The following is a 15,215-nucleotide window of genomic DNA, read 5'->3' as shown; positions in this document are numbered from 1 at the left end:
AAGAGAGGGGCAGAGCTGTCGACCGATCACCACCTGGTGGTGAGTTGGATCCGCTGGGAGGGGAGGAAGCCGGTCAGACCTGGCAGGCCCAAACGTATCGTGAGGGTCTGCCGGGAATGACTGGCGGAACCCTCTGTCAGCGAGGTCTTCAACTCCCACCTCCGGGAGAGCTTCTCCCAGATCCCGGGGGAGGTTGGAAACATGGAGTCCGAGTGGACCATGTTCTCCACCTCCACTGTCGATGCGGCCGCTCATAGCTGTGGTCACAAGGTCTCTGGTGCCTGTCGCGGCGGCAATCCCCGAACCCGGTGGTGGACCCCGGAAGTAACGGATGCCGTCAAGCTGAAGAAGGAGTCCTACTTATCTTTGTTGGTAGGTGGGACCCCAGAGGCAGCTGACAGGTACCGGCAGGCCCAGCATGCCGCAGCCCGTGCAGTCGCAGAGGCAAAAACCCTTGTCTGGGAGGAGTTTGGGGAGGCTGTGGAGGAGGACTATCGGTCGGCCTCGAAGAGATTCTGGCAAACCATCCGACGCCTCAGGAGGCGGAATCAGCTCTCCACCAGCACCGTTTATGTGCTCAGGGTTTCCTCCGCAGGGTGGCTGGGCGCTCCCTTAGAGATAGGGTGAGGAGCTCGGTTACTCGGGAGGAGCTCGGAGTCGAGCCGCTGCTCCTCCACATCGAAAGGAGTCAGTTGAGGTGGCTCGGGCATCTTTTCTGGATGCCCCCTGGACGCCTCGCTGGAGAGGTGTTCCGGGGACATCCCATTGGGAGGAGGCCCCAGGGAAGACCCAGGACACGCTGGAGGGACTACATCTCTCGGCTGGCTTGGGAACGCCTTGGGGTTCCCCAGGAGGAGCTGGGGGAGGTGTGTGTGGATTGGGAGGTCTGGGCGACTTTGCTTGAGCTGCTGCCACCGCGACCCGACTCCGGATAAAGCGGAAGAAAATGGATGGATGGATAGTCTCCCTGCAGCAGAACAAAGTTTCATCCATTTCCTTTGTTGTTTTAACACGACGTAGAGTTCACTGTAAAATCTGTAAGGGTGTCTCTCATTTGCTGCCGTGTGGTCGAGCGGCACCGTGCAATACAATCCTTCAGTCTCAGACAAGGATGTGAAAACCTGAGACTTATTACCCCGTCACACATAGCCAGAATCACGCAGAATGGCATCAGAATGATGAATCGGCGCACATCCAAAAAGTGTCAGGTTTCAGTTCCCAAACGTTCTGACAGCCATCTGCAAGAGTCCACATAGTTGGACAAAATCAGCCGGCAGCTCCGAGTGTGATGCACATGTTCAAAACCCTCCAGGCTGAGGGCCATCTGACCACAATTTACATATTCTGAAGGCAGCATAAGCAGGATCCAAAACGATTTGAGTGCGCATGAGGGAACTTCGAGATGGATCAGGCATGGCAAAGCCTGCCGGCATGACCTGCACATGCCACTTATTCATTTATATTGTCCACCACCACTGCTCCTCCCCCTCCCGGAGCACAAAGGAACCATTGATCACTGATCTGTATGTGGCACACAGCCATCCATGTGCAGGGGATAAACCAAAAGCACCGTGTCCACTGCAGGTCAATGTGTCGCCCAGCGCTGCAAATCTTGACAGGCTGTTATATCCATAACAGACCTTACAGTACAGATAATATTCCTCCCCATGGGCAATGTAAATATTGTCTGCATCATAACTGTATAAAACACGGGCACCTGCACCGCTCTGTGGTGCACAGTAACGCGTCATTGCAGACGTCAGGCTCAGAGCTGAACGGATCTCACACTTTAATAAATGATCATCTTCTACCTCTGAAGGAGATATGACATGGAACTGTTGTGCAGAATTACAGAATTAATAAACATGAATCTCACCTCCAACAGTGGTCCGGGAGTGTTTCACAGCGTGGACGTGAAGCCGAAACCTGCAGCCTGTGGTTAAAATCCTCTCATCCAAAATAAATAACAAATCCCATGTGATAATCCAGCCATTGCAGTGTCCTCAGTTGCGTTGTGCTCCTGAAGTGAGCAAAAAAGAAAAAAGAAATTCCAAGTTCTCTGGAAAGGCTCCGTCTGACGCAGGGGACAGCATGGCACACTGCCAGCAAACTTTCAGCGAAGTTGTCCAGTGACACTAAGCGCGCGTGCTTAGTGGGTCATGCATACACAGACACACGGCTAAGTTATAATTGCAGCCCCATGCGAGTGCGTGGGGTGCACGTGAGGAGCACATCGCTCCAGTCCCGTGTTTGCCATCCAGACATTTGGACATCGGGCAGTCTGCAGCACCTTTTATAGCCATCTGAGAGCAGTCTGTGTCATCGACCTGCGCTTTGGATGCCATTGTGCAGGTGTGGACGAGGTGAGCCGGATGTGTTCCGACACAGCTGACCACGCCTCTTTCCAAACAATTTTACAAATACAGACCACAGACAAAAACCGATGCATGCCAGGAAAACAAAAATAACCCTTCTTTCGAATTTATTGGCGGTTTGCAAACTGTTCCACACCCAACTGTTTGGGTGTGAAACATTAATGGATTCTGACGTACACCCACAAAAATAAACCAGAAACGTTTAGCACGAAAATGAAAAAGCACAGCACAAGCACACAGTCATCATAGAATAAAACTGAGTATTAAAGATTACTGAACACGACTTTTTAGAAACATACCACCCTTCTTGGGGTATGTGATAAATATAACTATAGCACCACGCTCATAGAGCGCAAACCTCCACCAAGACTAGTTTCCAATTCTACAAGTTTTTACATTGGAAAAATTTTCAAGGTGAAAGTCAGGTTAGAAGTGGCTTTTTGTAAGCTAAAATATAATTAAAAATATAGATCAAATGGGGCAAAAAGGGCTTTTCACTGTTAAAATCAAATAGTTACAAAATTTGCAATACGGATCAGATGCGGCTCAAACAGTCTATTTTGCCAGTTTGTACCTCATTGTCATAAATGAGAGCGATTGAGACATTTTTGATTGAAATATAATGCAAAAATGTACACCCACATGGGCTTTTCAATATTCACATCCGGCTCAAATGTTGTCAGGCACTATTCCGATGCCAGAGCGCTGTTTGCTTTAATAGTATTATTACCATTATTTTTGATTTTATATGAGGATGGTTTTTTTATCCCCAGTTATACAGGTTCTTGATGAAGTGGTATACAGGAGGATTTTCATAAAAGGAAGACCTGAAAATTCAGTTATAATTTGCCAGAAGGTACATCTAAGACACAAGCCAAGATTTGATGTTTTGGTGAAAGTACTTTTATTTATTTATTTGGTGGTTTCTTGTGGCAAAATTGTGGGTTACAGGCTGTTCACAAATAAACAAACAAACAGACCGGGGTGAAAACATAACCTCCGTCCAACGGCGTTGGCGAAGGTAAAGACAAAGTGTACACAATACTGAAAGGCTAATAAGCTACATGTGCCACTGCAAAAATAAAATGCAGCACTGCTCACAGATCAGTGTGACAGACAGGATGTGTGGTCACACAAAATCCACTTCCTCTCACTACCAGGAGGCTGCATTTAGAAAAAGTCAAGACTCGTGCAGCACTTTTTGAAATGATTCAAACCAAAGCTTCGATAGGAGGCATTCACAAAGAATATTTGGCCATTTACCAGTAGACTGGCAAACAATACTTATGATACCACAGAAGAATTTGAAGATGAGAAAACAGTTCAAGTCTAGGCTCAAGTCTACCATATGCCTTCTGGCAAACTCTCTGAAATTTCACCTCTTTATTTTGAAGAAAATCCTTCTCTATGTTGTACAAGGAAGCTGTTTAACTGATGATGAAAAAGGCAAAATGTTATGTTCTGCACAGGCACTCCAATCACAGAGGCCATTAACCTAATATTCAGAGTTGCTGCCGATGCTTGGTGGCTTCCCTCACTCCCTCACAATCACTCCATTTTTGAGAACTACTCCAGACAAATTCAGTTTGATTATTTGGTCCAGTGGTTTGGCTAAATGTGGTTCAGAAATCAAATGCTCTAACATAGAAGAATGTAAAAATCTGTTTCGAGTCCGATTAATTGTTTAATTCAGACCAAATAGCTATCTATTTACATGCACGCCCTCTGAACACGCACTAATTACAAGTTACATTAGACTTCGTTCCATAAGGCGAGGTATCAAAGAGTGTCGGGTTTGACTACACCAGTGGTTCTCAAACTAGTCTTCAAGAACCACCTAATCCACACATTTTCCAGACCTGCTCTGCCACAAGCCGATTAGCTCATTCAGGTGTGCAATCAATCAAGTACTAAAAGACGCCTTTCCACAGGGTTTTGCAGAGGTCTGGCTGTGTTTGTTTCACAGCTACTGTTTTAAAGTGTAATCAGAAAGAAAGAAATCAGTGGTTTAGTTTTCACAGATTTCTGATGTCTTTCAGAGGCAGGTCTGAAGAGAGGTTGAGTTTGTTTTTTTTTTTTCATTTCAGATACTGAAGTTCTTTATCCCAAATGACCTACTTTTAAGTATGATTGCATTCCATGCAAATCAATGCATTTACATAATCCACAATGATGACAATTCGTTATAGCCCTATATGGAACAAATAGCACTTTTTGACTTTGTAGTTCCCAAATTAAAAAAAAAAAAATTATAGCTCATTCAAAATTGGGTGGGTTGATACAAAAAGTGTGGTGTTCTTTGTTGTGCAAAAACAGGAAATGATTATACAAACTACACAGATGAGTGAAATTAAAGTATGAGAAGAGACCATGTTCCATACAGAAACACGCTACAGGTAGGTAAACAGTTATTTTTCCTCCACACAGCAGTTACATTCTAAAACTCAGCAACACGGCCAATCCTCTTTACTTTTACCCATCATGAGATGTTTCTTGTGTGACACCTCGGTAATGAGGCACCTTTTTATAGACCATCACTTGGGACTGAACCAGCTTATATCAATTTCCATTATATAACGGCTGAGTGAATCCTTGTCATTTGATTGGTGCTTTGTATGTCACGTGACATGGATTATAGGGATGTGAATCGTACAACAACTCACGATTCAATTCGATTCCGATTCTTGGGGTGACGATTCGATTCAGAATCAATTTTCGATTTCGAAGAGCTCTGAGAAATAGTTATATTACTTAAAAAAAAATGTTTAAGAAAATACAGCTTTACAAGGTTAATCAAGTGATTCTAGATGTAAATTTACTTATCTGCTTTGCTCGTTCAGAGTTGGCTGGCAGTTTAGCGAAGCGCTGGTGAGCAGTCGGCAGAGACCGCTGCTCCCCTCTTTTAGCTCCGGGTGATAGCGTAGCATGTGGGCTTGCGGATTTGAAGTGTTTCCAAAGTACTTGACTTTCATTTTGCAGACTCTGCACACTGCATAAGTCATGTCAAGCTCCTTCTTACGCAGCAAATAATAAAATCCAAAATGCACCTAAACATTTGCCTTCAGCAAAGACGGTGCTGGCTGAATTAGCTCTTTGTCCGCCATGCTAAGCTACAGCCACTGAACTCCACAGCTCACGAGTGTTTGAAGCACGCCGGACCACCCCCCCTCGCGGGAACGCTGTAGTACGGAAGCCGTTGCCTGACAAACAGTACACGCAGCGAGTAAGCAAGATTATGTTTAAAAAAATGCTTTTAAAAAAATCGATTCTTGGACATTTTGGATCAATTCAGAATCGTAATAGATAAGAATGGTGATTCAGACGTGAATCGATTTTTTCCGACACCCCTAATGGATTAATTCATCCCATTTGTGTTGCATTCCATTTAGAGCGCATTTTGGTTTCATTTAGAGTGCAAATTTGGTTCCATACATTTGGTACCATTGCACCCTGCGCGCGCGCGCACACACACACACACACACACACACACACACACACACACACACACACACACACACACACACAAAACAAATCCACTGCACTGTAAGCCATCTGACATGACTTTTTTCACTGCACTAAGGAAATACACAGTCTTTTTTTTTTTTGGTAGTACATGTACGTACAAGCGCCTTCCCGCTTGTGTGAGCGTACACCGCATGCACACTCGCACAAGCCGGGCAACGTTTTGCTTTAAATCAAACATGGTGGATTTTGTTTTGCTGATGGACGATGATTTGATGCACGGCATGGCAGACTTCATCAACACAATTATTTTTGGACTCCTATTTAAAGTTTGTGTTGGACTGCTGATGTCAAAGCAGCAGTGACGCACCAAAGCTGGATTAATTTTGGATATTTTTTTTTCACTGCACTGAGGAGGTACCAAAATGTAAGTCCCTATTCTGTTGTTTGCAAATTAATATAATGTAAAATGACAAGGATCTATTTTAGCTGTTATATAAAACAAATAATGAACATTTTTACATTCTTTCAATGGTAGGAATATTTAATTTGGGGAAAGCTGGTACAAACCATTCAACTCTGCTTTGCCTTGTTGAATGGTTTGTACCAGCTTTCACCTCATAAAATGCTTTCTAAATACTGATAGAGTTCAGCTGGCACATTTGCTCCCCTAGTTTTTTCACGTCTCTTTCTTCAGGTATTCAATACTTTTTCCTGTGTCATTTCACATTATTACACATAACCCACAGTATAGGGGAGGTGATGGTCTAGTGGTTAAGGTGTTGGGCTCGAGTCCAGAAGATCATGGGTTCAAATCCCCGCCTGACTGGAAAATCACTAAGGGCCCTTGAGCAAGGTCTTTAATCCCCTATTGCTCCCGGTGTGTAGTAAGCGCCTTGTATGGCAGCACCCTGACATCGGGGTGAATGTGAGGCATAATTGTAAAGCGCTTTGAGCGTCTGATGCAGATGGAAAAGCGCTATATAAATGCAGTCCATTTACCATAACTTAATTTCTGTACTCATTTGTGTCGATTTCTTTATAAGTGTGTATTATTTGGGTTGTTACTGACATCTGGTGAAAATTTCATTTCAATATCACCTTTAGAAGTATATTTACTGGGGAAAAACGGTGACGTGTTCAATGCTTATTCTACTCGCTGTATGAATTCTATAGTAATAAAAGCGACAATAAAAACAGATCAATTAATTAAAATATGATCATTTATAGAAGCAGAATAACAGTACAATATGGACATTGTGAAAAATATGTACGACATGGAGGGAGATATCAGCATTTCAATATAGTAGTGGGTGTGTTGTCAGCTTGTGTTATTCCAGTGGGGTGACAAGAGGTCACAGCTCAGGGAAAGAAGCGGATCCTCAGTCTATTTGTGTGAGATCCTATTGTCCTAAACTGTTTACCACATGGCAGTGGCCCAAACAGCGGATGGCCGGGGTGACTAATATCCACTGCGATGCTGCTGGCCTTTTTCGTCAGGCAGGTGGTGTTGATGCTGTCGAGGCTGAAGAGAGCTTCAACTCCACAATACACTGAGAAGTCTTCACCACACAGTGAAGTTCCTCCTGATCGGCAGCTGTGCAGCTGACAAACCAGACAATTATACAGTTTGTAAGGATGCTCCCAATAGTGCGTTCTTATAGAAATTTAATTATCAGTTTCTTGGGGACCCGGGCTTGTTTCAACTTCTTCGAGAAAGGTTCTCTGAAGGGGTTTTACTGACCAGACATAAAGGGTCTGAGGTCCATTTCAGATGGCTTGCTACAGTGAGTATAAGTAAGGTCAGTCTTTCAATGTTCTCCACCACCTCTCCATACATGTGGAGGGGTGGTGGGCTGTCCTTCCTGTTATCCTGAAGTGGATTATCATCTCCTTGGTCTTTGAGGTGTTGAAATCAGGTTTCTTGCTGTTTTGATTTCTTTGCTGGCTCTGCGATAATGTCCGCACCAAAGTTAAGTCCTATAGAGACCCCGAGGCCCATTGGTGTCAGTACTCATCTCCAGGTTCCTTAGCGTCAAGCGGATGAGTCTATGACTCCCCCTGAATGGGATGACAGTCAGATGCAGGAGGTAACGTCCACAGCTGGGTGGACTGAGACAAGATAGATTAATAAGTGTCTGCTCTAATTCATAAATCTGGTTGTAGCTTACTGGCTGTTGAGGGTTTAAAATATAACTTGTGTGAACATCTTACTCTTTGCTCAGCCCAGGACACTACATGTAGCCAAGGTCAGAAGAATAAAAATCCATCATGTTATTTTGTTACAGGCCCCGGGGCCCATATTCTGATTTCTTACATGAATTTGATGAGTTCATCTCTAATTTGGCAGATAATATTCTGATTGTTGGGGACTTCAACAATCATATAAATAAGTCTTCTGTGCTCCTCTGAAAATTATATTATTAGGATTCCAGCATTGCATTTAGGGCTCAACACACATTAAGCTGGGCAGAAACTGTATGATATTTTCAATCGTTGTACTCGGCTCCAGCTCAAACTGTACGACAAAACCGCGGGGTGTAAAAGTTCAGAGTGGACAATTAATGTTCTCACACTATACGACCCGATGCTCTGATGAGATCTGACTACTCACATTGTACGTTCAAAATCCACAAGTCGGACTCGTGTTTCCAGAAGCAAAATGTAAACAGAAGCTTTTCTTTTTTTTTTTTCCAAACTTTATTTACATTTTTTATTTTTACAAAAACTCTCGATGGGAGTCGTTAAAGTTTAAAAAAAAAAAACATACAAGACTTTACATGAGTTGAAGAATAAGGGGGGAAAAAAGAAACAGAAGCTGCTCTCCGAAAGAGATGATCACTGTTTATGCTCTCTCTGGTGTTTGCACATGCACCGTGCGAGAGGTAATCAGCTCATAGACGCTTGTAGAGCTGCTTCAAAAGCGCAAAACCCTCACGAGGGCCAACCAGAATATCAAACAGGTTTGATTTTCATCCGACCATATGACTACCAATCGGGAAGTGGTCGTGAGAGGTTAAACGCAGCTCATTACTCCATGTATACTACACGATGCAGGACGCATGATTAACCTGAAACTCGGCGCAATCCAAAAAAATTCTCACACGAGTGAAAAATCGGCTGAAAAAGGGCCAAAACTCTCACAGTGTAAACCCAGCTTTAGTGGAAATACCCTGGATTTGGTCCTTGTTCACAAGAAAAAAAAAATAAAAATCTTAAAATAAATAATTTTTTTTGGGGGGGGGGTCAGACAAATTTTCGCACAAATTGTATTGTGTGTATTTTGGTTATTGTATTGTGCTTATAGTTAAAAAAAGATATGCAAATAAACAAAAAAAATCAAAGTTATTTAAAGCTGAGACTTTTTTTGAGTTATGACAGTAACAATTAAAAACTGTGTAGCTTTATTTGGTAAAAATAAGAATAGGTCAAACAATTTACAAATGTAAAACACTCACTCAGCTCTACAGTGATTGATTTAACTTCCTGCACCTAAAAGGCTAACGTTAGCTGATAAACTTCAGCAGAGCATCAATGTCACGTATCATTTTCAATTACTCACCTCAGACAGAGTAAGAGTTAAATGCTCGTCTGAATGCTGATAGCGTTAGCATTTTGTATCAGCTAGAAGCGTCACCTCCACTTAATGTATTATTACTGGAAGAAATACGCAGCTCATAACTTTTCAGGTCCACAACAAAGTAAACCGTTCAGAGAACCACCGTGCACTCCCCAAAAATATGACTTAGCTTCCAAAACAAAATTATTGACAGCTTGCAAACCAACACAGCGCATTACTGCCACCAACTGTTTGGGCGTAGAAGTGAATGAATGGATTCTGACATATGCTACCAAAAATAACCTGGAAACATTCACCATGTGAGTAAAAGCCCGATTTCCGGTAATTTCCGGAAGACTTTCATCACTGTTAGTATTCCCTCTGCTTTCCTGTCGGATTTCTCCTGGTGAACTATGCTTTAGGTCAAGGGTGGGCAATTATTTTTTACAAAGGTCTAAATGAGAAACAGAAAATATTGTGGAGGGCAGGTGTCACTATATCACTAGATTAATCACTAGGTGTCACTAGATTAATGGGATGGGATTATTAACCATCAAATGATAAAGTTAAAACCTCTTAAATCATTCTAAAGTCCAACGCACAATGAACGCATCAGCTAGCAGCTCGTTTACCCGCAGCGCTCTGATCACTTCATCCATCATTTATGATGAAATAATGCTGAATTTAGGTGGAAATGATTGTTGTACAAAAGCTTCAGATATCTGTTGCTGAGATAGATGACTGGAGTGCAGTTTGAAGCAGAAACGAGGCGTCAATCCGTGAACCGCGGCTAATGATGCATGCGCAGTGAAGGCAGGGCGGACTGATTTTTAGGGGGACCGTTTGGTCTGCAACACCGGGCCAAAAGGCTAAACTCAAGTCTGCACATTAATAATTTTATTCGTATATAAAAAGCAGCAAATAGCATTGTTTTGACAAACTGTTACATGTTCTGATTAGGCAATGAAAAAAACAGGTTACCTTACAAAAATGTAATGTATTCAATCAAATTGACAAAAGTGAAAAAAATGTGAAACATTTCTGACTCATTGCATTTGTGATCATTTTCAGTCACATTGACCCCAAAACGCATTTTGAGTTTACTATACTGTTGAAACTGAAACTTACTGTTGGAACAATGAGGTTCTTAACTTTCTATAAGCAGTATTAAACACATCAATTGATATTGTGATATGTATTGAGTATTGGACATCCACCATATAGAGATTTGAGAAAAAAAAATATAGATCCCAAGTCCAGGATGTAATCTGCCTCATGTCCATGACTGCTAACCATGTCCATGACTGGTAACCCTTGACTGTTTTATTGTCTATACCTGCTTACTCCAATCAATGAACTCGGTGACACAATAGCTGTAGCACACCATTCTCATTGGCAGCAAAGGGAAAGATGCCAAGAAGAAAAGTGAGTTGTTTCACAAGGTAGCATGGGCTGTGGCAAGATGAATCCTTGTTCACTGAGTCTCATGGCCATAATTGCTTCACCAAATCTTTATGACTAGAAGCTTCATTTTTTATGGTCATGACAAACTACTGACATTTGGCAATCATATATTACATATCACATGGGAAGTCACATAGCACAATTTCTATGAACATGTAAACAGGAAGCAATGTTATGGTCACCACTGTCAAAATAATTAGAACAACTCAAAGACCACCTAGCTTTAACCCTCTGGGGTCCGAGGGCAGTTTTTGGAAAGTTCACTCGCCTGGCATAAATGTATTATTATTGCTGTTAACAGCTCTCCCTGCATCCAAGTTTTATATCTCTTTTTTTCAGGACAACCTGTGCTTTCAGAATATGTGTGTTTTAGTTGTGTTTTATAAGTGTAATAAATGTTTACAATGAAAAACTGGCAAGGAAAAAAGCAAAAAATAATTTTACACACACATTTATTCAAAACACACAGCAAACTATAATAAGCAACTGTTTTGACACTTTATGAAGGTAATTTGAGGTCTTGTGTGAAAGACTGTACAAAAAAAGTTCAAACACAAATGCACATTTTGAACAATATATACAAAATGGTCTATGTGTTTTGTTGTCCATTGATATGATAAACAGTGCTTTACGCAGAGAAAGCAACAGAGTTACCCAGTAGCATTCACACGCAAACTAGTGGAGCAATCCTGATAGTTACACACTCTTTGTTTGAGCATGTGAGATTGTCATCAGAGGCTCTCCGTGTGCTCCTGCTTTCACTGATTGCTGTGCGTAATGGCGCAGGGCGCACTGAGTATGTACTAATAGTATGTACTCATTGGAGAACCCAGGGAGCTATTCCAATGGGCCAACTAGGAACACATCACTCCTGAAAACGATCTTTGACTTTTCACGTGAGGTAAATCTGCCCTACGATTGGATTTTGGAAAACCATGTGACGATGAACCAATTCCGATTGGACACTCACATTGTGCACGTCATCACACAGCTTCTATGAGGAGGACAAAGATGGCCGATGGCTGGCTCGAAGGTCTGTGGAGCTAACCTTTCAGCAAAAAAAAAGTAAGTTTCTATCTCATATCATTCAAAAGTTATTTATAATTTAGTAAAGCTTGGTCTTAGCCGTCGTATACGACGGCATCTGCCCGAGGGTTAATTAATGTCTGACAGGTAAATGTTATCTGTTCAATGCCCAGATCGATGAAAAAAAAAATAGTGTTGAAGCATGGAATAATCTGAAGACATATCATAATCTTGGACAACAAATATAATGTAATTTTTCCCCAGATTTAGCAATATATGACTTAATAATTAGGCATGAGAATGAATTTAACCCCCCCCCCCCAACCACACACACCAAAAAATGCTGTAGGTGACAATCCTGGGGCATTTTTAAATTTATTGTTATTTATTTTGAAGCAATAAATGTTCTTAAAACTAAAAATGACACCGCTGTATATAAACATATATTACATGGTGATGACGTGACTAGGGCTGCAGCTATAGAATATTTTTGAAATCAAGTACTCCAGCAAGTTTTTAATTGAATAATCAGATAAAAAGTAAACAAGATCAATAGTCCAGGGCTCTCCCTAAGGGCCCCTTCACATATAGTACGAATAAATACAACTCAGGGCAATTCCCACCAGAACAGCTCGTATGAGTGAACCAGGAAAACATTGAGCCGACGGGCAGGCGCAAACGATGCTGCTGTGATGGTTTCGTGCATGCGGGAATACAGTGCAAGGAGCTGCATGATGTGTAACCACATCGTTCCCTGAAAAGCCTTCAGTTAATTCAAAATGCTGCAGCTAGAGTACTGACAGGGACTAGAAGGAGAGAGCATATTTCACCCATATTGGCTTCTCTTCACTGGCTCCCTGTTAATTTCAGAACAGAATTTAAAATTCTTCTTCTTACTTGTAAGGTTTTGAATAATCAGGTCCCATCTTATCTTAGGGAGTAAGGTTTTGAATAATCAGGTCCCATCTTATCTTAGGGACCTCATAGCACCATATCACCCCAATAGAGCGCTTCACTCTCAGACTGCAGGCTTACTTGTAGTTCCGAGGGTTTGTAAGAGTAGAATGGGAGGCAGAGCCTTCAGCTTCCAGGCTCCTCTCCTGTGGAACCAGGTCCAAATTCGGATTAGGGAGACAGACACCCTCTCTACTTTTAAGATTAAGCTTAAAACTTTCCTTTTTGAAAAAGCTTACAGTTAGGGCTGGATCAGGTGACCCTGAACCATCCCTTAGTTATGCTGCTATAGACGTAGACTGCTGGGGGGTTTCCCATGATGCACCCAGTGTTTCTTTTTATTTACCTCTTTTTGCTCTGTATACACCACTCTGCTTTTACAACCCCTGGCAAAAAATGATGGAATCACCGGCCTCGGAGGATGTTCATTCAGTTGTTTAATTTTGTAGAAAAAAGCAGATCACAGACATGACACAAAACTAAAGTCATTTCAAATGGCAACTTTCTGAACTTTAAGAAACACTATAAGAAAGCAAGAAAAAAAATTGTGGCAGTAACAGTTACTTTTTTAGACCAAGCAGAGGGAAAAAAAATATGGAATCACTCAATTCTGAGGAAAAAATTATGGATTCATGAAAAACAAAAGAACGCTCCAACACATCACTAGTATTTTGTTGCACCACCTCTGGCTTTTATAACAGCTTGCAGTCTCTGAGGCATGGACTTAATGCCTGACAAATAGTAGTCTTCATCAATATGGCTCCAACTTTCTCTGATTGCTGTTGCCAGATCAGCTTTGCAGGTTGGAGCCTTGTCATGGACCATTTTCTTCAACTTTCACCAAAGATTTTCAATTGGATTAAGATCCGGACTATTTGCAGGCCATGACATTGATCCTATGAGTCTTTTTGCAAGGAATGTTTACACAGTTTTTGCTCTATGGCAAGATGCATTATCATCTTGAAAAATGATTTCATCATCCCCAAACATCCTTTCAATTGATGGGATAAGAAAAGTGTCCAAAATATCAACGTAAACTTGTGCATTTATTGATGATGTAATGACAGCCATCTCCCCAGTGCCTTTACCTGACATGCAGCCCCATATCATCAATGACTGTGGAAATTTACATGTTCTCTTCAGGCAGTCATCTTTATAAATCTCATTGGAACGGCACCAAACAAAAGTTCCAGCATCATCACCTTGCCCAATGCAGATTCGAAATTCATCGCTGAATATGACTTTCATCCAGTCATCCACAGTCCACGATTGCTTTTCCTTAGCCCATTGTAACCTTGTTTTTTTCTGTTTAGGTGTTAATGATGGCTTTCGTTTAGCTTTTCTGTATGTAAATCCCATTTCCTTTAGGTGGTTTCTTACAGTTCGGTCACAGACGTTGACTCCAGTTTCCTCCCATTCATTCCTCATTTGTTTTGTTGTGCATTTTCGATTTTTGAGACATATTGCTTTAAGTTTTCTGTCTTGACGCTTTGATGTCTTCCTTGGTCTACCAGTATGTTTGCCTTTAACAACCTTCCCATGCTGTTTGTATTTGGACCAGAGTTTAGACACAGCTGACTGTGAACAACCAACATCTTTTGCAACATTGCGTGATGATTTACCCTCTTTTAAGAGTTTGATAATCCTCTCCTTTGTTTCAATTGACATCTCTCATGTTGGAGGCATGATTCATGTCAGTCCACTTGGTGCAACAGCTCTCCAAGGTGTGATCACTCCTTTTTAGATGCAGACTAACGAGCAGATCTGATTTGATGCAGGTGTTAGTTTTGGGGATGAAAATTTACAGGGTGATTCCATAATTTATTCCTCAGAATTGAGTGAGTCCATATTTTTTTCCCTCTGCTTGGTCTAAAAAGTAACCGTTACTGACTGCCACAATTATTTTTCCTGATTTCTTATAGTGTTTCTTAAAGCCAGAAAGTTGCCATTTGAAATGACTTTAGTTTTGTGTCATGTATGTGATCTGCTTTTTTTCTACAAAATTAAATAACTGAATGAACACCCTCCGAGGCCGGTGATTCCATAATTATTGCCAGGGGTTGTAATCATTGGTGATTGATCTCTGCTCTCTTCCACAGCATGTCTTTTTCCTGATTCTCTCCCCTCAGCCCCAACCAGTCCCAGCAGAAGACTGCCCCTCCCTGAGCCTGGTTCTGCTGGAGGTTTCTTCCTGTTAAAAGGGAGTTTTTCCTTCCCACTGTCGCCAAGAACTTGCTCATAGGGGGTCGTTTTGACCGTTGTTTTTTCTGTAATTATTGTATGGCTTTTGCCTTACAATATAAAGTGCCTTGGGGCAACTGTTTGTTGTGATTTGGCGCTACATAAATAAAATTGATTTGATCGCACCGCTGCTG

At 41.8% G+C, this 15,215-nt stretch overlaps 1 protein-coding gene across 2 annotated transcripts in view; it reads right to left on the bottom strand.

Moving 5' to 3' along the window:
• The window catches only part of crlf3 (cytokine receptor-like factor 3), a 120,290-nt gene that overhangs the window by 92,025 nt on the left and 13,050 nt on the right, over positions 1-15,215 (bottom strand). Inside the window, exon 1 of one of the 2 annotated variants that reach the window (XM_034190785.1) lies at positions 3,477-3,545. The exons of the other annotated variant lie outside the window; for it this stretch is intronic. The gene's annotated coding sequence lies outside the window, so the exon portion shown is untranslated. Of the gene's footprint in view, positions 1-3,476; positions 3,546-15,215 lie in introns of those variants that run through there. 2 annotated transcript variants of the gene reach the window in all.

Source organism: Thalassophryne amazonica, chromosome 16, assembly GCF_902500255.1.
Source record: "Thalassophryne amazonica chromosome 16, fThaAma1.1, whole genome shotgun sequence".
Taxonomy (NCBI): domain Eukaryota; kingdom Metazoa; phylum Chordata; class Actinopteri; order Batrachoidiformes; family Batrachoididae; genus Thalassophryne; species Thalassophryne amazonica.
The sequence above is the reverse complement of the archived record's forward strand: the minus strand, read 5'-3'. Positions and strand labels throughout refer to the sequence as shown.